Source organism: Adelges cooleyi, unplaced genomic scaffold (assembly GCF_023614345.1).
Source record: "Adelges cooleyi isolate 19-005CV unplaced genomic scaffold, UGA_ACOO_1.1 ACOO_flye_CR_arks_rails_tigmint_CR_PRNA_250, whole genome shotgun sequence".
Taxonomy (NCBI): Eukaryota; Metazoa; Arthropoda; class Insecta; order Hemiptera; family Adelgidae; genus Adelges; species Adelges cooleyi.
The window spans coordinates 43,647-68,939 of NW_026095916.1; the positions used below are offsets into that span (position 1 = coordinate 43,647).

At 32.6% G+C, this 25,293-nt stretch overlaps 1 protein-coding gene across 2 annotated transcripts in view; it reads right to left on the reverse strand.

The window, feature by feature from the left end:
* Nucleotides 1-4,041: 4,041 nt before the first annotated feature.
* Nucleotides 4,042-25,293, reverse strand: part of LOC126837543 (uncharacterized) — a 37,440-nt gene continuing 16,188 nt past the window's right edge. The window contains exon 4 of one of the 2 annotated variants that reach the window (XR_007685540.1): nt 4,042-5,969. The gene's annotated coding sequence lies outside the window, so the exon portion shown is untranslated. Of the gene's footprint in view, nt 5,970-16,963; nt 17,109-25,293 lie in introns of those variants that run through there. The other variant, XR_007685539.1, reaches the window with a different exon arrangement.

Below are 25,293 nucleotides of genomic sequence, written 5' to 3' on the forward strand. Positions count from 1 at the left end.
TATGTTTTCAAAAATCCTTACTATATTTCCTACTTTTTTTTTTTTTGTTATGCTATACAGGGTGTTCCAGCATGAAAGGTAAGTAATAGGTGATTGGACATCTGGGGGACCCCCAAATAAGCCCCCAGTTTATATTTTTTCGATAAGTCAAAAATTGAAGGTTTCGACAGTTAAGTAAAAAAATAATGACCTAAAATAACAAAAATTTATTCCATGTTATTCAGTGCAAAAAGCTAACCTTAAAAGAGGGGCCACATCATTTTCAGTCCCTATCGGCCCATAACTCAAAAAATGATAAGAGAAAAATGATTAGAGACCAGAAATAAATGATCAGTGATAAAAGATAAATGCTAAGACGTAATTGATAAGAGATAAAAGAAAAGAAATAATTGGTAAGAGAAAAATTATGGAAGACTAGAGGTAAATGATAAGAGATAGGTGCTAAATGATAAAAGTTTGAAGATAAATAATTAGAAACAAGAGATAAGAAAAAAATGATAAGAGAAGAGTTAGGGACTGAAAAAGACTGAAAATGATGTTACCCCTCTTTTAAGGTGAGCTTTTTGTACTGAATAACAGGGAATAATTTTTTTTTTTTTTAAAGTCATTATTTTTTTACTTAACTGTCGAAATCTTCAATTTTTTACTTTTAGAAAAAATGAAAACGGGGGGCTTATTTGGGGGTCCCCCAGATGTCCAATCACCTATTACTTACCTTTCATGCTGGAACACCCTGTATAAATTGTTATTTTTTTTTCTCATTTGACACTACATGTACACCTTTTATACATAGCATACAATTTACATAATACTAAAATAAAAAATATTTTTTAATTTTATTTGAAAATTGATTTCTGAATTTGCTAAATACGTCGTTAAAAGTATATTTTAAGGGGGAGAAATGTGGCCAAAAAACTTTTAATTTTTTATTCAAAATTACATTTTTCCTGTTCCTATCTATTCATCATGTAGCTTAACGGGCCATGAAGGCCCAACGCTGCCATCATGAGATGGTTTCTTGACGAATTCGCTTCCGGGACGGGTCGTCAATCCGTCGCCGTTCCTATCTATTACCTAAACTTATTTTAATTCCATAACAATACTTGCTCAATGTATTTTGTTTTTTTTTTCATGTTAAAAATTAACAAACAAACGATATAAAAGCGAAAAAATATCTAAAAAATTGAACTTTTTATAAACAATCGATACTTACTACATTTTTGTTGTCTACAAAATAAATTCTCAGAGAGGAAAGAAAAATTATCATGCAATTTGACCTTATTAACTGGGAACGGGCAGTGCATATACGAGCTTTCATCGCAAAGTTTAGTCCGTTCTAATTTTTAAGCTCTAATAACATTATAAAAGTAAGGATTTAAAAACTGGTTATCGACCAGCCTACATTTTTAGTATATTATTCGTAATTTAAGAAGCTAATAATATATATATATATATATATACATGTTTCTAGGTAACTTTAAAAATTTGATATATAATAGTTTATTTGAAAGGGGGTAAAATTTGTTAAAAATTGAGATTAAATTGTATAAAAAATCTACAGAACAAAAAAAATCACCTAGTATGATCAATGATCATTATTATAACTACATGTATAGATATGCATACGTATTATTTAAATATATAGTATAATGTATATAACAAATACATTTATAACTTTTATTGATTTAGAAAAAGCCTTTGACAAAGTTAACTGGGCTTTATCGATGAACTCTATGAAAAAAACACGAATAGATTGGAGGGACAGACGAATAATAATGTTACTATACAAGAAACAAGAGACCTTAATAGAAGTATAGGAGAACATAGTACTACAGCAAAAATTAGAAGAGGGGTAAGACAAGATTATTCCTTATCTCCTTATCTGTTCAATTTATTTGTAGAAGAAATCATAGACAAGTATAAAAAAAACTCTAAAGGAATATGCATAAATGGGGAAAAGATCCACTGTATACGATTTGCAGATGATATTGCTTTAGTGTCTGAATGGGAAAAAGACATGCAAAAATCTCTAACCACCCTCACCAAAATATTGCAGGAATATCAAATGAAAATAAATGCAAATAAAACAAAAACAATGGTGGTGACTAAAGCAAAAGAAATTTCTTTAGTTAAGTTGGAAATAAATAATAACTTAATAGAGCAAGTCCAACAATTTAAGTACCTAGGAAGTACGATTACAAGCGATGGTAGATGCTCAATAGAAATTAGACAAAGAATAGCTATGGCAAAGAGAGCATTTATGCAAAATCGGCAGCTACTTACAAACAAAAAACTTAATGCACTTCACCCCAACCTTCAGGCAGAACGCAACATCATCCAATTTCTAAAAAAATCAAATCTACTCTCTCTTTTCTAAAAAATTGTATACTTAATTTATTTGTAATTCTCTCTATTATACTATAACATATGTATACCAAAATTGTACGCCAATTACCCTGCAGTCGAGGCTTTTGAATAATAAAAAAAAAAAAAAAACTTAATATAATGATGAGGAAAATTTTTATCAAATGCTATGTATGGAGCGTACTATTATATGGCTGTGAAACATGAACCATCAATGGACAAGACAAGAAGAAGTTGGAAGCCATGAAAATGTGGACATGGAGAAGATTGCTGAGTCAGCTGGACAGAAATGAAAAGTAACGTAGATGTATTAAACCAAGTAGGGGAAAAAGAATACTGCTAAACACCATAAAAGAAAGAAGTGGAAAAATGTTCGGTCACCTACCTGGGCATAATTCTTTTATGACAAATATATTTGAAGGACAAATAAATGGACACAAAGGTAGAGGCAGACCGAAGAAGGCATATATAGAAGAAATGATAAGACAAGCTGACTGTAGTCGATACATGGACATGAAAAGACTGGCTTTTAACAGAGAAGAATGGAGAACCAGATTTGCAACGACAAGGCAAGGCCTTTAGTAGAGAAGAAGAAGATATATATTCTTCATTTAACTTTGTAATGCTGTTTAATCTGTTAATATTTACATTATTTATATCTCATTCGTGTACAATTGCAAATTCTTACTTCGCCCTAATATTTGTATTACCTACCTACATCAAAGATTTTAAAATTTGTACTTACATGTAACCAGACTTAAACATTAATGATCATTCAATACTAAAGAATAACGATCATCTATAGTTAATCATTTTAAACTCTTAAGTAAAAATAATTTGTAGACTTTATAATTATAGACTTATTAATAAGGGCAACATTTTTACATGAGAAATACTGATTTTTAATTTAAACAAAAAAATAGTTCTTATTATTTTAATTATTCAATTTTTTTGGAGGGAGAGAAAGAAAATATTTGAGTTTTTGAAAAATACGTCTTTAGGCAATAAATTAATTAATACAAAAGTCAAAATGTTCAGTCGCTAAATCATTTATAATTTTATTAGGTTAATACACTTATCGTAGAACTACATTACAAATTACCATACGATAAAAAAAATTAAATATTTTTTTTTTCACAATTCTCATGTTTAGCTTATAATAATACTATACATATATTTCTAATAGGATTAACATAATATACAATACATCATACGTCAACAAATAATACTGTTCACTGACAAAATTTATTGTAAGTCAACGAACTATAAAAAAAGTTATATATTTGTTTATATTGACATAACAATTAGTACAAAATTTTGTGAATACGTACATGTAAAATTTGTTTATAAAATAATTTATGACATATTTGTTCTTGATCATTTTAACCGAACATCCCTTTACCAAATCCTAAATACTAAATATTATAATATTGTTATTATTTGCCACTGATGAAAATCAAATATTGCTGTTTTCTATATTTTTAAATACTGTATATTGTTGTTATTGTATATTATATAAAATAAATTAAAACCAAATGATAAGAACTTGTAACACCAATCATTAGGAAAAATAATATTATTATTAAAAATAAATAAAAACGCCACCTGTAGATAAAACAAAGCTAGTCGAGTTAACGATTTGTAATTACTAAAAAAAACAATGTTTTACACCTTATCTTTTCCTTTTTTTTTAATTTGCCTAATCACTTAACTTTTATTGATTGTATTAGTATTTAAAACTTAATCCACTACAATATTGAGACGATAATATGGAAGTGTTAAACTGTCACCACCAGGCAAACTAAAGAGCGTCAAATGAACAGCGGTAATTATATAAATATGCATATTATGCGTTATGTCTTCATGTTCTAACTCTTAATGGAATATGTGTTACCATAGACAGCAGACTATTAGATGACTATTAGGTGTATCATCATCTTGTACCTTAACAGATTATGAAGGGGCCCAAAGCTGCCATCATGAGATGGTTTCTTGACATGTTCGCTATCCGTCGCCGGAGACAAACACACAATGCGTGTAATATACATAAGCTGTGGTTTTGACATCTCAGAAATATATATATTTTTTAAATTTCATATCAATATGGATACTACATACTACAGTCTACTTCACATACATACATACACACTAATATTATTGAGATTTCATTAGTACAGCACTGTCATCTTATTATTGGGATGATAGTGTTGTGTGGTCGATTTACATTAAGATTCAAGTAAACATTTCATAAAAAATTAAGATAAATAGTAATTGACATCATTTATAATAACAGTTATAAATGGTATCTGTATCGTACCTGTAAAATACTAAGTGTGGTATACGGACGAGATGTCAAACTCGTAAGTCGTTAACATCTAAGGGTTTATCATTTTAATATTATTTTTCTTTTAAATCCTGTCTATCCACATAATACCCCGCATCCCCCTTACTTACCCCTTCCCCAAATGATATCAGTCTATTAAAATAAGATGACTATACAACTTTAGATCCTTAACTTTGGCTCAACTCTAAGTACTTTCAACACTGATTAACATTTTTATAACCTAAGAAATAATTCTAATAACTCTATTTATGAAGCGGCAAGAAAAGCGCAAAATTTTATACAATTACACTCAAACGCGAAGTCACTTTTTTAAGTTTTTACCGTAATGATTTCAAAACTTTGTTTATTTTGTTTTAAACTTAATATTTTCTCTACGGGAGCTTAAAGTCCAATTTTTTATTTTTGTGAATAAAATTGTATCAAAAGCGTTTATACTTTACTTCTACTAGTTTCTTCTAAGAAACTAATTTTCTAATATCTAAAATAATATCGGGCTTTGGGTGCCGTAGAGTAATTAGTAAGCTTCACATGAAAAACAAATTGAAATCCGTCTAATATGTTCGCCAGAAAGTAATCCATAGCAAAAACAAACAAAAATGTAAAATAACAGTTTAATATATGTGTATTTTTTTTCTTCTGCCGATTGATGTTTATAAAAGAAAACCTGATTTATTTCTTCATTGACCATTGTACACTATAGTCTAGTGTGAATTGTCTAAATACAGCTGCCGTCTGCTTGTTAGTAGGTATTTAACAAATTATTTAATAAGCACTATAATAAAATGTATTATTTGTATTTATTACAAATATAATGACAGAATAATATAATAATTTAAAATGAGAAATTAAAAAATGTCTTTCTCCGGGTAATTAAATAAATAACTTCTTTTTAAACTAAGGTACATGGGTTTTTATATATTCTGCAGACTACGTGAAACACATTTATACTGAGACAACCTTTTAATACTAGCTGTAATTTGCAAAACATTTGAATTTTGGTGTATCCATGTAGATACAAGTGGCGTCGATCATAATTTTGACAATATACTTCCACCGAAAAAATCACATACCATTTGATTAGAAATAAAACATTTCATTCTCCTAGACGATTTCTGGAGGTGGAGTGGCCGAGTGGGTAAGGAGGTCATGTTATCGCTGACTGCCCTGGTTCGACACTCGGTAACGGGCAGGCTACCCTCTCTCCGGCGACGGACTGACGACCTGTCCTGGATAGCGAATTCGTCAAGAAATCATCTCATACCTGAAAAAAGACGATTTTTTAATTATAAATAAAATATTTTCAAGTAAAAATTTATTAAAGTCCTCCGGTATTGCGCAAAACATAAACATTTTGTTCAGTTAATACCCTGTTGGTTTTATCGCACTACCTAGAAATACCTGTACGATTTGCGGCAAGGATATAAGTCTTCAGAAATAATTATAACTAAAATTGTGATAAACCCGCTTATTTAAACAAACAAATTTAATTTTTTTAAAAACATGCTTTTCTAAAAAACGGTTAAAAAAATTGAATTAAAAATTAATTGTTTTACAAGACCAATTTAGCTTGGATGCGAAGCTGAGAAGGTATTGACTCTTAAATGATAAGTGTTTTATTTTTGTGTCTGTAGACACGGATAACTTTTTTTAATGTGAACCGAATTACTTGTGTAGCACCATTTTAGATCCGGAATCGTATGCGATTAGTACTTTGGAGGGTCAAACGTCGAAAAAGTCAACTTCTTCATCCCCGAAACCGGGAAAAGCCTAAAAAAATGTTCGACTAAATAAAAAAGGGTGGGTCTTCTACCTACTCTTGAATGTAATATGCAAATTTAACAATTTATCGAGTGACTTTGTTGCATAGGGCCCACGATTTTCTACCAGTGTCAAAGGAAATACTAGGTTTCACGATAGTATCTAAACTTATTGACCTTATAGTATAATAATATTCTACCTCTCGACGTGAGTTATTCATTTAACTGCGTCGGACCTTCGAATCCGCATTATTATGGCTCGTAATCAAATGTCCATACACATCAAATGTTGTCGAGGCTAAACCGAATTATACCGAACACTTATACCATGTCCTCGTGCAATTATTATAGGCATCCGCCGTAATGCAGTTTACGGGAGTAACGAAATAATTAGATTGACGCCCATTTCTGTCTTTTGAACAGGTCTATTAGGAAGCCTTTAGACGAACACCTTTGTCTCGCGCGATTAGAATGGTACGGCGGGCGTGTGGCGAAACCCGAAGTACTGACGTGCAACGGTCAAGAATGTGCTTGAAAAAAGTTAACACGTACCAATCCTGCGTTCTTTCCATTTATGTTAAAATTGATAAGGAAGCGTGTCCGTGTAAAGGCAAAAACCGTGTTCATTTCCGCACGACTGACGTGGTGCGTCTTCGCTTCCGTCATGACGACGTCATGTTGTGTGTCTCGATGCTGTGCGCATACTTATTTTACTCTTATTATTACTACTTTTTAAATTAAATGTATTAATTGAAAAGAAAAAAAATTGCAATTGCATTTGCAGCTTTTCATGTGTTGACACAAAATAATATCAAAATGGGTTAAAGACTGGAAATTAAATCGAAATTTCAGTGATATTTTACTACTTTGTGAACTTGAAGAAAATAATCCAGATGATTGTAACAACTATCTCAGAATGAAATCACAGGATTTTAAATTATTACTTGAACTTTTTGGACCTAAAAAAAATACTGTAATGAGAATGGCAATAATTCCAGTAGAAAGGCTCATAGCAACTCTTAGATTTCTTGCAACAGGCAGTTCATATGAAGATCTGAAATTTTGTACCTATATATCAGCACCAAGTTTGTCATATATAATCTCGGAAACATGCACAAAGAGATATTTGAACCACCGAACTACGAGGAAAACTCGTGTACTAGTTCTTTATTAATTAAAAAAATAAAAACAAAAAAAAAAGATTTCATAATACACTCTTTTGGCATTATGATTGCACAGTGGTCAGCTATTATATATTATATATATATATATATATATATATATATATATATATATATATATATATATATATATATATTTATTTATTATATTAATATTATTATTATATATATAAATAATATAATGACCTTTGCTGTCTAGGGTAATAATAATAAAAAAAATATATGTAAATTCAAAACTTGTTTTCTGTTTTTTTTTTTAATTAATTTTTTTTCTGATCTATTGTTAGAATAATGTGTTATGTAAGTATATCGGAATTCTTTGCAACTAAATAAGGAATAAGTAAAAAATATTATAGGGTACTATTAAGGGTATATATATATCAATGTTTTCGCAAATTTATTTTACCCTAAGGAACATAATGTCGAGAGAAGAACATTCTCAAACAGACTCAATTTTAGACAGTGTCCTAAACTATTTAAGCTTAATTTAGGTTTCAAATTTTAAAAGCCCATCTTAAGAAGTAGCAGAGATATAAAAATTAAAAATACCGGGTGAATTGGTTCGTGTAAAGATACACTGGCATTGCTAGAACTTAGCCGGCGCTCAGATGGAGCTGTGAAAAAATATAATCTATGAAGTATAAATAGTTAGTGTGAGATTGCTCTAATGGAAATATATAATACATAAATATTATTTTTACTGAGTACAAGCGATTATAATTTAAATTATGGAGTACAAACAATTGAAACATGAATTATCGACCATTCCAACTAAAATTAACAAGACATTGATTATGTGTTCTTTAGGCTATTATGTTTTTGCAAAAAAAAAAACCAGTACAGTAGGGTCGGAGCATAGTGAAGACAGAGCATGGTGGAGACGGGGAGAGCACAGGTCTACAGGATTTTTTAAATCTGAAAGTGATAAAATCACTTTCGAAAAAACGTTTCGGTGCAAATCGGTAGTTAGTATTTTCAAGCCATATTTATGAAGTTTTTTAAATTACTGATTCAATTGAGGTGGTGTATTTACAAATAAGCATCAAAGCGTTAATTTGTAAGTGATTTTATCCGAGAGGACTAGTACAGTAGAATAAAGGCTTAATGGAATCAAAGCAACAAGGCGACGGAGAGTTTAGAGGTCTACAGGAATTGTTATAAATCTAAATTATAAAAGTGAATAAAATCACTTTCAAATAAACGCTTGGATGCTTATTTGTAAATACAGCACCTCAATTTAATATTTTCTAACTTTGCTGGCTTACACTGTGCTTGGTTTAGACTGTACTGGCTTGAAAATACTAACTACTGGTTTGCATCGAAGCGTTTTTTCGAAAGTGATTTTATCACTTTCCGATTTAAAAATTCCTGTTTACCTGTGACCTCCCCGTCCCCACTATGTCCCGACTTCACTATGCTCTATCCCCACTATGCCTCGACCCCACTGTACTGGTTTTTATATCTGTAACAACTATGAATAAGTAAGTCGATTCAGTGATTTACAGGGGAGCGATTTTAAACTGACCAGTTGCCATAAATCAGCATGTAATAATTAGGAACTCACATCTCTCTCAAGGTTTCCTGTTGGTCCAACGAGTTAGACATTTATTTAAAGTGTGCTAGGCGCTTCGGACTACATCCTAGCGTACTTAGTCCATTTTAACCAAAATTCGACTTACACACTTATTACACAGTTGTTACAGATATAATCTGCAGACTATGTGAAACACACAAGGGCAACACATTTTTACTACGACAACCTTTTAATACTAGCTGCAATTTGCAAAACATTTGAATTTTGGTGTATCCGTTTAAGTGTGAATTATGCACATTCCCTAAGCGAGTCGATCATTGTCATTTGGACAAATGTTTTGCGGTCATCTTAGTAGTGCGCTGTGAGTGCGACAAGAGAGAAAAAAAAATATTTATATATGGGACAAGGCAATGACAGTCAACACTACCAATAAGACGACCAAACAAATAAACAATGAACAACAACAGAAAATATTTTATATGTAGTTGCCTAAGGTTGTGGGTACAGAGGGGGGGGGCGAAATTTTAATAAAAATAATAATAATAATAATAATAGTAGTGCAACTAACAAAACAAAAATGTATTATTATTGTTGTACCAGCCGGTTAGTAGATTGATTATTATTATTTTACTTTAAGTATTGACGCCAATCGGCTGTTTTAAGTTACATAGTTGACATAATAATTAATAGTACATTTAAACAAAGGATAACAATATAAAAAGACATAACATAAAGATAATAATAATACAAATTTAATAACTGACAATCGACAAAGGTCACACTAGATTCGCCGATCAGAGCATTCTCTGCATTGGATGATTGTGGCTATAAGAAGTGGAATGAATAGGAGTATAAAAAGGAGTTGGATTTCGAGTGGTGTATGAAGGAACTTTAAATAAGACACGGGAGAGAAGATCAGTAGCATCAAAAGAATTATTGAGGAGAGCGTTTATAAATTGGGAGTCACTAGTCAGCATCATTACGTCGGGATGATAAAGATGGGATATTAAGGATACGGCTAATATGGGAGTAATCATGTTGCAATAGAGGTAATTTAAGTTTGTGTGCAACAAAAGACAAAAATTTATGCTGGACACGCTCAAGCCGCAATTGATCAGTAGCCAGATAAGGATGCTAAACAACAACCCCATATTCCAAAATAGATCGGACAAGAGCGAAATACAAAGTCCGAAGACAATTAATTGAACTAAAGAGCTTCGTAATACGATTGAGAAAACCTAAGACTTTAAGGGCTCTACCGATGATGACATCGATATGGTGGTTAAAGGAAAAGATTTCATGAATAATAAATACAATTACCATTTGAATACCTTGAATACCATTTATTCATATGAATAAATATGATATAATTGATATAATTAAATTCATTTTCAAACCGGAATTTTCTATATAAAAAACTTTTTACCTTCAATTTTACTCTATTTTACTTCGCCATTTGCTCTATCTAAAGGACCCTCTTGGGTTCTTTTGGATGGTCAAACCTAAATCCAGAGGGGGAGAGCTCGGTATCTCCCCCCTTACTCGTATGTCCACGCTAAGCGGCTCGGATTTGGGCATTTCGGATGATTCATCGCTTCACTCGGGTAAGAATAATCCCTGTTCTAGTAATACTAAATCTCCTACTAGCCCTCTGCCCTTAAAAAATCCAAAAACATTGCGACCTCTTCAAGTTTTCCCTCAGCCCTCTCGAAGACCAGCAAGGAGTTGGACTCCCCTGAAATGATATTGGTTATGCCGCACAACACGCACCTAGTCACCGCAAATTCAGCCAGCATGTCTTCCCCTAACGCGACAGGGTATAGGCAATCAACGATCATGTATGCTTTCCACTTAACTATTCGGGTCCCCTGTATATTTTGATAGCATCGTCATCCAGTGATAATAACCTCGGCAACTTTCATCCAGTCAAACTTGGTAAACTGTTTTCCAAAATGTTCTCCGGTATTCTTAATATCAATCCCATCGGCTCTCAGCGTGTCAAAATCACATTCGATTCCGTGTATAACGCCAATTTATGTCTCTCTTCAACATCTCTGGCCGAACATGGACTTATCGCCAGTATCCCTAATACATTGTTATATTGTATGGGTATCATTCGCTTAGACAAAATCGTCTCTGAAGAAGAGTTTTTGGAGGGCTATGAATGCCCTACCAAAGTGATCTCCTTTCGCCGAATCAACGTTAAAAAAGACAACAAACTGATTGCTACTAACTTGGTGGAGCTAAAATTTGTATCAAATACTCTTCCTACTAAGCTTTCTATTTTTAAAGTTCTTTTTGATGTATCGCCTAGCATCCGTTCACCTGTACAATGCCTTAAGTGCCTTCGTTTCGGCCACACATCTAAATTTTGTCGTAACAAATAGCGATGCAGTCATTGTGGACTTTTTGATCATGGCGAATCTTCATGCAATGTTAAAGAGACCTCACCCCCCGTGTGCATTTTCTGCAAACTGAATCATCCATCTACAGACCGTTCCTGCTCTGAATGGACCATCCAGAAAGACATCAAAAAGATCATGGCCGCAAACAACGTTACTTTTTCAGAAGCATCATTAATTAAGCGATCGCGTATAACTAATAAAGCGTTTACTTTTTCCGATGTCACTAAAAATGTTAATACAACTACTGTTAACGTCGCTGCTCATCCCCCCTCATTCCCCGCTCTCTCTCAATCATCCAACGCCTATATCCCATCCAAACATAGTAATAAATCGATTGAAGGTGCTTCAAGGAAAATGAAAAACGTATCCTCCACTCCATCATTCCCTCCTCTTCCTTCAAACAATAACAGATCCACCTCTCCAAATGGCAGTTTCCTTAATTATATGGAACATAATCATTTTTCCAACAATGATTACCCTAATTGGGTAGCAGCTTTTGCTCAAATTCTCTCTCGTTCGCTCACAAGCGACCCTTCTTCTCTCACATCTCCTTCAACGCTCCAGTCTGTCATTGAATCACCCCTTTTTAATCTCCCTTTCCCAGCCATCGACGATGACGACACATACTAATTCCGATATCATCATCCCTTCTTTTCATATTCTCCAATGGAATGTTAGAAGTTCACTCCCACGTTTACAAGACCTTTCTGTTCTTCTTTCTAACCAAAAATGTTCTTTCGCTTTACTCTCCGAGACCTGGCTTCTCTAGAACAAACATCTTTCCTTACCACATTTTAATATTATACGTTCAGACCGCTGTGATGGATACGGTGGCGTCGCCATCGCCTCCCATCACTCCATTCAAATTAACCATATAGTACTAGACAATCAATTTCAATCCTCCCTCCTTGATCACTCTATCGATCTAGTCGGTATTGAGGCGTTCACTAAATCATCTCCTCCTATCTCTCTTTGGTCTATTTATATTCCTCCATCCTCCAACCCTCCTCCTCGCCTCATTGACAAAATCTCCAGTTTAGTCTCTTCCCATTCGATTTTAGGGGGGGGGACTTTAACGGTCATCACCCCTCATGGGGTGCCCAAAATCTTAACCACCGTGGCAACTTGATTTTTTCCTCCATCTCCGCCCTTTATCTTTGTATACTCAACACAGGAGAGCCGACTCTGGCTAACCGTCCCCCCCTCGCTGACTCAACCGTTGATACTACCATATCTTCTCCTACCCTTTCTTGGCTCCTCACGTGGTCAGTTCTTGATTGTACGCACGACAGCGATCATTACCCAATCCTCATTTCTTATAAGAATTCTTCATCCCCTTCATCCTCCCATTTTTCTCAAACGTTTAATAAATTTAACTACTCTAAAGCTGACTGACCCACTTTTCAAATCTATATGTCCAATTTTCTTTCTCATTTTACTCCCGTATCACCCATTGCTGACTATAACTGGTTTGTTTCCATCCTCTTAAAGCCGCTAATCTTTCTCTTCCTAATATCAAAATAACTAAAAAACATTTTCCTCCCTCCCCTATTTGGTCTCCTTTGTGTACCAAAGCTGTCAATGATCGTACCGACGCGTTCAAAAAATATAGAGCTTCTGGCTCACTTGTGGATTTTCACGCATACCAAATTACACGCACCTCTACCATGCGCACACTTAAACAGGCAATGAGGAACGCCTGGCAATCTTTCTGCTCTTCTCTAAATCCTTCCTCCTCTCTTAGTGACATTTGGGTCACAGCTAAGCGATTTAAAAGCTGCCTGTTCAAATCTCCTCCCCGCTCCTTGAACGAATCATGGTTTAATTCTTTTTGCAATAAAGTTGCCCCTTCTTACGTTCCCTCTTCAGAAGAATCTTCTCCTTTACCCCTTCCTCCTTGGCCGGATTTCGATCCAGCCTCGCATCCTCTTACCTCTCCTTTCACTCCAAGTGAGCTCTTCTATGCCATCACATCGCGCACTTCATCTGCCGTTGGCCTAGACGGCATCTCCCCCCTTATGCTCAAGAATCTTCCTGCTTATGGTTACGATATCCTTCTCTCAATCCTTAATTCTCTTTGGATTAACGCCATTGTCCCCGACTCTTGGCGCCAATTTAATATCATTCCTATTCCTAAACACAACTCCACTTCAGCCGAATTTCGTCCTATTGCTCTTTCGTCGGCATTATGCAAGACTGTGGAACACATAATTAAGAACCGATTGGATTGGTTTATCGAAAAAAACAATTTTCTTCCCAATAATCTATACGGTTTCCGCAGAGGCTTAGGAACCATGGAGTGCCTTTCCACTCTTACTGGTTCCATCTACAAATAATTTTGTAGCAAATACTTTTGTTCAGCAGCTTTTGTTGATATTAAGAGTGCATTCGATTCGGTTCATATACCTACCTTGATTTCTCGCCTACTTTCTATTTCTATTCCACCTTTTCTTTGTAATTTTATTTCCTCTTTGTTTTTTCACCGCTCTCTTACTTTTACTTCTCCTTCAGGTCTAGTTTCCTGCCGCTCCTCTTTTCGTGGACTCCCTCAGGGCAGTTGCCTTAGTCCAATTCTTTTTAATATTTATATGAGCAAAATCAGCTCCGCCCTCTCTACTGAACGCGTCTCAGCCCTTTTTTACGCTGATGATATCGTTACTTTCTCATCCCACAAATCTGCCTATACAGCTATTGATTCCCTTAATAATTCTCTCTCTTTTTTATCCAACCTCCTTGTTTCATCATCATTTGATCCCGCGCCTGATAAAAGTCAATTAATGATCTTTACCAGAAAACGCATCCCTCTAGACCTGCCTCCTATTTGTCTCGAGGGACATATCATTCCTCTCTCTGATAATGTCACCTACTTGGGGCTTAAGTTGGACCCAAAGCTCAGATGGGTACCTCAGCTTAACCATCTACTTTCATTTACCTCCCGTTGGGCTAACTTCCTCCGTTGCGTTACAGGCACCTCTTGGGGCTCTCGTCCCACTTCTTTACTTCTTATTTATAACTCCGTCATTCGTTCAAAAATAGATTATGGTTCCTTTTTATTTGTCTCTGCTTCTCACACTCATAGAAATAAATTAAACTCCATTCTCGCCTCCTGCCTACGTAGTATCATAGGTGCTTTGAAATCCACCCCCATTTCTAGCTTATTTGTAGAATGCTCCTCCCCCCCTATCGAAATCCGCTGCCGGGATCTCGCTGGTAAGTTTCTACTTAAATCCCTCTCTTCTCCTAACTCCCCAATATATAATCTCTTCACAGATATAAAATCTTCCTGGCGTTACGTTCCCAAATCTCTCCCTATTTTAGCCTCGGTTTGCCACTCTCTCTCTCCTATTGCCGCCCTTGTATATAAATCGCATTCGAGACTACCCTTATATGATTGCCCATTTAATTCCCTCACTCTTAAACCCACAGTTCTCTCCAACACTAGCTTTCTCGGCCTTCACGTTCAAACCCTTCGTTCTCTCCCCCATTCAATAGTCAACAATCTCTTTTTCGATTATATCTCTTCTTCGTTTCCTAATACATGCATTACACGGACGGTTCGGTATCAGTCAATTCGGCAGGCTGTTCCTTTTTTATTCCTGCTTTGAATATATCCTTTTCTTCCAAATTACATCCAGTCTCATCTTCCTTTACGGCGGAAAGTCTCGCCATTATCTATGCCCTTACTTACATTTCCTCCGCTCCTAATACGGCTTATTTAATTTGTTCTGATTCTCTTTCATGCCTTCAAGCTATATCATCCTTTCCGTTCAATTCTCATCTTTCCCCTTTTATCCTAATCATCAGATCATTAATCTCTTCAATCCTCTCACAAAATAAATCAGTTATTTTTCATTGGGTCCCAGGTCACGTTGGTATTACGGGTAACGAGGTTGCCGACCTCCTCGCTAACTCCACTTCATCCCACTTAATTCCGACCATCTCCAATACCCCTTCTTCTGACTTCCTCTGCCTTTTCCGTCACACTGTAGCCAAAGCGTGGCAAGACAAATGGTCCAACGTTAACCTCAGCTCCACCCGCTGGTTCCGTTCTAATTCCCCTTCCATTACCTTTCGTCCTTGGTTCCGTAATTTAAATATTCCCAGAAATGTAATATCCTCCTTTTCACGCTTTAGACTTGGTCATAATCTTCTTCCGTCACATGCATTCCATCTATCTCTTAATTCTGCTCCATATTCTGTCCTCTTCATGATGATGAAGCCATTTGCGACTTCTCTCACCTCCTTACTACCTGTCCGGCTTTGACCAACAAAAGGCTCTCTCTATTTAATTTCCTCTTTTCCCTTAACATTCAGCCTCCCTTTAACGTTAATTCATTAAACACTCATTCCACTCCTGTCATTTTTGCTATCCTTTCCTTTTTAAAGAGCTCTGGCTTCTCAATTTAATTTAAGTTTTAAGTTTATATCAATGTTATTTAGTTTTCTGATTGTTTTTGTTTTTTTTTTGTTTTCTTTTTCTTTTGTCTTTAAAATCATATTATTACCATAATGTACATTTACATTTTACTTGTTATTGCTGTTTAATTGTTGAGCCGAATGTTTTTTGTTAATAAAGGCTATTAAAAAAAAAAAAAAAAAAAAAAAAAAAAAGTATCAGTTTTATTTACTTATTTGTGTAACTTTGTTTTTTATCTGACCACTTTGATTAAGTATCAAATGAATCGATTAAAATTATCAATTAGTATAATGTGGGTAATTAGGATAACTAGGGGTCTTTCTAAATACCTATTTTACATAGGATAATATTTTTATGAATAAACATCTTAGTAAATTTGAACGCTAATTTATTTCAATAAATTGATAATAGAAGACATAATAAATTAATAACACATTTTTTTTTTAAAGATTTACTGACTAATGTATAACAATTTTATTAGAACATAAAATAAAATATAATATATAACATAATATATTGCATATTAATATAATATATAACATATAACATAAAAATCAAATATATATTTTTTTAATATCAACGATTTTTTAAATTATATTTTGTTTATATACTCATAGTAATAAAAAAACAAAAATAGATTTTAATAAAACAATAAATACTACATATTTTAGTTATTAACATAACTTACTACATATTTTAGTTAAATAGTAGTTTTAGAGATTTAGGTCTTCTTTTTTAAGATCAATAATAGGTGTAGGTTTTTGAATCACCAGCAAAACGGAACAAATGATGTAAACTATTTCAAACTAACGTGTATATTATTAATTTTTATTGTTCTTTTTTTTTTCTTTTTCAAATGGTATCATCAAAAAATGAAACTAATTGTTAGTTTCATTTTTTGATGATACCATTTGAAAAAGAAAAATAAAGAACAATAAAAATTAATAATATACACGTTAGTTTGAAATAGTTTACATCATTTGTTCCGTTTTGCTGGTGATTCAAAAACCTACACCCATTAATGATCTTAAAAAAAAAGACCTAAATCTCTAAAACTACTATTGATTCGAATCAGCAGTCTGTTCCTGGCGGCCGGGATATGACATCTGTAAGGATAAGAAAAGAAAACAGTCGTTAGCGACGTAAGCCTTTTTAAGGACTGGGTATTTACTTAAACAGTTTTAGAAATCTATACTTGATTCGTTAGCTAAGTGACTACTACACACTTCCTTTAAGTCTTCAAAGCGGGAATATGAATGTATGGTCAAATATGATAGTGGCCACTTAAGAAGGACGGTACTCGGATTTACATAAGAAAATTAAACAAAAAATAAGAAGAATTTATCTAAGGTTTAACATTGAGACATTGATACTAAAACAATAAAAAATGTAATAAAAAACATATAGCTCATAGGGATCAATAAGAAATTAAATTTTTTTTTCATATTATTTTTATATAATGTGATCTCAATTTTTCACAATTTGTTTTTGTTTTTACCCCCCCCCCCCCTCAACTTAGATTTTTTGTTGGCAACTTTTGAAACTTAAATGGTATCGTATATATTTTATTACCTCTTTAAATAGAGAATAATGTATTACAAATGTTGACTGGTCGATAACCAGTTTTAGATAACTATTTTTGAAGTTATAAGAGTTTAAAAGTTAAGATGGGAGGGGAAGTAGAGTGTAGTATTATTTTTATCTGCGCGCATTTCCCAACCGCACTTCCTCTCCCATCCTAACTTTTAAACTCTTTTAACTTCAAAAATAGTTTCTCTAAACTGGTTATCGACCAGTCAACATTTGTAATACATTATTCTCTATTTAAAGAGGTAATAAAATATATACGATACCATTTAAGTTTCAAAAGTTGCCAACAAAAAATCTAAGTTGAGGGGGGGGGGGGGTAAAAACAAAAACAAATTGTGAAAAATTGAGATCACATTATATAAAAATAATATGAAAAAAAAATTTAATTTCTTATTAAACCCTATGAGATATTGACTGGTTTATGATAAAAGAATCACCCTGTATAATACAGGGTCAGTAAAAAACCTCCCTCATTTCGAAATGGAACTAAATGAACTGTGGTGCTGGTACAACAGTGGAGGGGGTATTGATCGATAGCTGTATACATGCCATTTTCTTCTGACCTTACCTAAACCAGTTTACTAGGAACCATGATAAGGGAGAAGTCTGGTTCCAACAAGACGGTGCCACAGGTTACACTTTTAACTTTCGAGAATGGCCATAGCTCTTCGTGTCATTTCCGGTATAATGGCAGCCACTGCCTGTTTGATTGCCTTCTTAAGTCCCCAAACCACAAGGGGATAAAACAAGTGACCTTGGCGGTTAGGTGATGTCTCCTCGCAAAGAGAGAAGACGTCCAGGAAACACCTCTCTCAAGATTACTAGGGAGCGCCGCGAAGTGTTATCTGTGGCACCGTCTTGTTGGAACCAGACTTCTCCCTCATCATGATTCCTAGCAATTGGTTTAGGTTAGGTCAGAAGAAAATGGCATGTATACCGCTATCGATCGATACCCCCTCCACCGTTGTACCACCACCACAACTCACACAGTGCCATTTTTAAATAAGGGAGGTTTTTTTGCCGGACCCTGTATTATTACACAGTCTTCGGAGCTGAAATTGTTCAAAGGTTTAAAAAACCATCTTAAAGTCTGTATATTTTTTTTTTTTTTTGTAAAATTATCGAACACGGTCCTAAGAAAGTTAGAATATTCGGCATTATGAGCAGTGGGAGAGAGAGATCGAAGCTTGTGAATAACCGCACTAAACGATGTATGCTTACATCCCATATGTATATAATTATATAGCTTAGATAATGTATGCCCAAGGTAAACTCAAGTTGTCATTTATGTCCTACATGACTTTATGCAACAACTATGGTAGTGGGACAATCTCTTTATTGTCGTTATAAATAATTAAATTATTTATTTAATTGATATAATTTAATTTGTTTTCAAACCGGAATTTTCCATGTAAAAAACTTTTGATCTCTGAAGTACCACACACACTTTGATCTTAGACGCCTATACGGTATATTACAACCGTCGGAAGCAATTTAATGATTTAATAGGAACAAAAGAGTATGGGTATGACACGGTATTACTACGAGAGCGAGGTCATGAGTTTATCAAAGACCGTCGCGGTAAACATTTTCCATCGGCATGTCGAATTCAAAGGGACGAAAATAATTAAGCAATTGTTTAAAACACGTTAGGATAGTTTAACAGGCTTTTGTATGATTGCATTTGTTTTCGTCTGCCGTAAGATAGAACGAGAGCAGTAACCATAATTACGCGAAGGCGCTATATATAATAGGCAGCACATATACACTACGATGAAATACGTCGGTTTTCATTGTCACGATAAAACACGTCGGTCAAAACCGACGACGAAACACTACAGTTTTTACATCTGTCGAATCTTGATTTTAAGCACGATGGGTATAACCGACGAGTAAAACCGTCGAAATTAATTGTAGTGTATGGGCCCCAAAAAAACGACTTTAATAAAAACAAATAATATACAGGTGCTCCGATACCGAACCATACTAATATATGGGTGAAATTCAGGTATTTTCGTAACCAGTGCAAAATCCTCACCTTAAAAGAGGGGTCGCATCATTTTCAGCCGTTTTTGGATCCTTAACCTCAAAAACTTAAAAAAATGAAGTGACCCCTCTTTTATGGTGAGGACTTTGCACCGGTTACGAAAATACACTTTAATTTGAACTCGACTTTGACAGTAAGAAACAATATGTCTTACGCGTTAAACGCACTTGATTTCGTTTACTTGACTGCCTCCTAATAAAATGTAATCATTGTATAATGTATCAAAGGAAGACGCAGAAAGCAGATTTCAATAAACGTCTCTCACTTGTAAATATTGTACAATATATATTCATTCAATGCTTGTACCTTAACGTGTCACAAAGATGCACTTTTATATAAAATAATAAAAATGGTTCGGGCGGTTTCCTTTGAACTATACAATTGTTAGAGTGCTTTTTTAGCGAACTCATTCATTAGATGTCATTGCAGAAACGTTAAAAAGAATTTTAAAAAGCCATATTTTTCTTATTTAACAAACACTTTGTTTCATTGTTCCTTTTATTTATGTTTTATAGATACACCATTCAGAATTACTACATTGAACTTACAAATTAAGTAAAGTTATTTAGTATTAATTGAAATTAATATCAAACTACCAATTATTAACATTACTGACAACTAACAATAAAGCCAATTAACCTTATTTAATACAGGGTGATCATTTTATCGCCAACCACTTTCAATTTTTGTTGTTTTTTTTTTTTGTTAAATTGCATCATAGGCCTCACTATAGTATGATTGACGTGTCCGGTATGACATGCATGATATTTATCATAAAATAATGAAAACGATTCCGACGATTTCCACAAAAAAAACCCTTTGACATTTAACACTCAAACAGGAGATTCGTTTTACCATGTCAAAAGCCGTGTGCAATATGTATTTAAAAAGCTCATTTTGTAATATTTTGGGGATCAAACTGAATTACAACGCGTTTAAAAACGACTGACGGCACGATCAGAACTTGCAACATGAATGTTTTCAAGAATAGCTGTTTGACATTGTACATATATTTAAAATAATTGTTTACGTAAATGTATATTATTAGTATATGTATAACGGAAATCAGCAAAGCGTAATATGAGACAATGTTCACCCACTCAGAATATTATGGACGAATAATTTGGTATTATTATATTAAAATTACAAATTTAAATGAAAAAAAAAAGTACAAATTTCTTTCTTTTTGTCCATATTGTTTCTTGACCGTACGGTAGAGAAAACTTATACTTTGTGGAATATCACGATATTTAGCTTAATTATTTCAAATTATTATGATTGTGATTGAAATCGATTTAAAACATTTAGGTGAGGATACATTCTTTTGCCCCTACTACTCCAGCAAAAATCAAGATTTCTTCTTCCGAAATAGGCATTTTAGTAGTTTATAGGTATATTTAATTTGTAGTGACTAGACGTGTATAATATTATTTTAGTAAAAATATGAAAATAACAATTGTTTTAGTAATATAGTATAAGAACTGATAATAAAGGAATGGCGATGAAACCAAAATAATAATGAAAACGCGTAACATGGAAAATTGAAAAAAACTCGAGAAAAAAAATAGTTTTTTACTATAAGTTTTTTGCACGGTAAGTGAACTTTAAACATCTCTGTTGGCCATTCATTTGCTTCTGTGGTATGAATTTGTTACTTAATATTTAAGTAATAAAACAAGAATACCAGAAATATCAACGCAATATATTTTAAAAGGAGGTTTATTAGTTATCATAATGGACGAACTCTAAACGTAGTCTGCTCCTTTACGAGCTTCCAACTTAAAGCACATCCAATGCCTAGTAGACGGCGTCATTTTAATATTTGATTACTAAACAAGACAAAGATGTGCTATGTTAAGCATTACTGAGGCTTATAGAAGACGGCATCGAAAAAGATTACTGAAGGGTTCTTTGATATTATAAATTATGAAAGCATTTTAAATTCCTATGTGATTTTAAGTACTCGTAGTTTTGCTCTTAGACACCATAAATTTATCTTTAAACAAGACCATCCTTTTTTTTTTAGTAAACTTTCTATAAAAACAGTTAAATATCTAACCTCCTTAAGCCTAACATCAGCATCACATAATATACAGTATACACATTTAACAATTTTTGTTTCATACAACTCTTTTTCATCGGGCTTTGTTTTTTCAGGTATTATTTTGAGAAAACTTATTATAAACGAAAAGCGTTTGCTATAACGAGTATAATTTTTAAAGATTTTAGTACAATATTAAATTAATTTCTCGCATTACAAGGAATTATTCAAATTTTATCGATTAAAAAAAATTCTATCATATTTTGCATGACCGCAGTGGCGTATTTATGGGGAAGGATATGGGGGATTGATCCCCCCCCCCTTGACCTTTTTTTTTTAGTTAATGTTTTCCGTATTTCAATATGAAATTACTTTTAAGTATATCTGTTTCTAAATATTCGTAATGGGTATCGCATAATTGTACACTTATGTTTTATTGCTCCATATTCAATTGATAATGAATGATAACAAAATAATACACACATTTTTTATTGTGAAATTTATGCATACAAATTTTGTATTTTAATTTGGCTCTACATCGAAAACTCACACAACTATTAATGATGCGTTGCATAAAGAATTAATAAATTTAATGGTTAATTAAAATTGTATTGACCAATCACTTACCACTAAATTTCTATCTCTATTTCTAAACATATATTGGTTCATTAAAAGTTAATTTAATATGAATTATATAAGTTACATATTGTTAATATTGTAATTAATAAATTTATTATTAATTAAGTACTTGAAAATTATTATATCACGGTATAAAAAAAAAAATGGGTTGGCTTTATTGGCATGTCACCGGTCAATAAAAATGTTGCCAGATGAGGTTATCGATGAACTAAGTCTCCAAAAAAATAGAAAACTACATTTTGTTTTATGATTATGACAGTATATAAGAAAATTATGTTTAAATGCCACTACTATAATAGTATAGTGGAACTTAAATATTATTTTCTTATTATTCTAGGAATAATACATTATAAATATTTTTTTAAGTTATAATTAAGAGTCATAAGTTTGGTGGATTTTAAAATTAAAATATTGTTGTTATGCTGTTTAGTTGCTTGGGGGGTGTGGGGGGGGGGCGAAGCTCCGCACAAGTCTGTGGAATATTATTTATTTCATCCCCCTCCTAAACGAATTCCTAAATATGCCACTGCATGACCGTATACACTAACTCTGTTTAAAGATTATCAATAGCTTAACAATACTGAAATCATATTATACAGGTTATATTTTTAGACTTAAAGTATAGTTTGTATAAATTACCGCTAGCAAATTAATTTAAATAGTTACAAACAGTATTTCAATTTAAATCAATAAATAGAATCAAGTGAAGCAATTATAAACACACGAAACAAATTTAAATTCTTTTAGCTTCAATGCGGAGCTCAGAAGGTATTGTACTTTATCGGATCAAACATTTTAAATATCCATCATTGCTTTTTTAAAATGGAGAACAACCCCCCTAAAAAATTACATATTTATTCACATAAAATTACGGCACTCCTTAATTTTTTTTTTAAATAGTATAATTAGTAATTTATTATAGACGGACGATCAACCCTAATCGTGCCTATCCACCCTAATACTAGAAATACAATTTTAAGCACATTATTGCCATTACGTTGTAACGCGATAAAGTTCTATATTGGCGTTGCTACGTGTGAGTGTATCAGGTAATGTAGTCAATAGGTAATGAAAATATTTCCATTATATTGTTAACTACGATATATGGGTAACTATGGTATAGACAGACGCATTAAGTTCAAGACAAAAACAAAAATTTAAGCCTTTAGGAATAAAATATAATAACAGTGAAATATCAATTTACTGTTTTTTATATTATGTAGTACGGTATTTATACACTACTCAAGAATAAGTAACTATTTCAGTTAGAATTATGTTGAAGGGCTATTGATTATAAAATTCGTCACATTGATTGCATACTTTTAGCCAGTATACCGAGATACGTAGTAATTAACGTACGGTACTACACTGTACGTTCTATAACTAATAATTATTAAAAAGTCGAACGTTATTATTATTCGCTTTATAGTTTCTTGTTTTGTGTAATAATGGATCGTTAACATAATATATACCTATCTAGTTTTAAAAAAGTTTGTTCAATTTATGTACGTTGAACAAAAATTTTGCTTAAACCGTCTCTAAAAAAAAAAAGACTTGAGAATAATGTAATTTCCTTGTGAAAATTTCTGACTTTTCTGATATTGAGTTTTATTAGTTTGTTTATTAGTACTAATTGTGTTAGCCTTTTACTAGACGTAATACTGTTTTGTTATAATATAAAGTTCTAAAAGTTTCAACCCTTTTAATTTGTATTAAAAGGATATATTATATACATTCGTTTCATAATAATATTATGAATTTACTGATAGTGCGCTGCACGATACAAAAGTGGAACAGGTACTTCAGAATACCCCAGACCACTTTACAATATAAAATCATAAAATACTGACTTTTATTATTGCTACAGCAGAAATTAAATTTACATAAAATACAGTAGTTGAACACATGCTAACATTGATCATGTACTTAGTACTATACAAGACAATTCACTTATCATTACAATACACTATTCATCTAATTACATTATATTAAAATGTTATATATTTTATTTTATTCAAACATTATTTTAATGAGATCGTTTTAGGAAACTTTTCACTAAATCTTTATTTATCACGTATATTTTTAAATATTTTCGCCATTTTTTTATTATTATTTGTCAACTCAATATATATTAAATATATTGTCAATATTATAATACATTACATTATAACCACATATTATATTATAGTGTATTTTATCCATATGAAACAGTTACTTTCAAACAGAAATTCCCGCATTCAGAAATAATAATATACTATTCAGTGATGTATTTTATATATTTATATCGTTTTTTCATACCTACTAAAAAAATATATTTGCAAACCTTTTATTCGTATAGTATATTATGCTGATTATTTTAATTTAATTAAGTGTTGAAACCGGAAAACCTATTTCAAGCTATGTATAACAAGCGACAGGTAAATATTTCCAAAGTAATCGCGGTTTTATCATGCATACACAATGCGCAGCGTTATGGACACCGTTGAAAAATAAAAATGTTTGCGTATAATATGAATATTTATAATCAGCTTAAATGAAAATATACAACAACCATTTAATCCTTTTTAGCTTTAATGCGGAGGAGCGATGCTAATGGTTTTACATTGATATGGGGTTTTTTTTTAGTCTGTATACACTGTAACTTTTTTAATACTAGACCATTTCCTTCGTGTAGTAACTCTATAAATCACAAATTTCATCTAGTTTGTACTTTGGAAGGGGGGGGGGGGTAAAAGTTGAAAAAGTTTACTTATTCAAAGTTAAATTTTAATTATACCCATTTCCCATTCCTCTAGGGGGTGTGCAAGTTTTTTGGGGTTTCTTAGCGGTAATTTTAAGATAACATATTAAACTAAGAATAAATTCGGGACTACGGGTTTTCTTTAATTGCCGAAAAACTGCGTTTTCGCAGATTTTGTGTATTTTAACACAAACACAAACTATATAATGTCATTTAAAGGTAATATAGTTATCA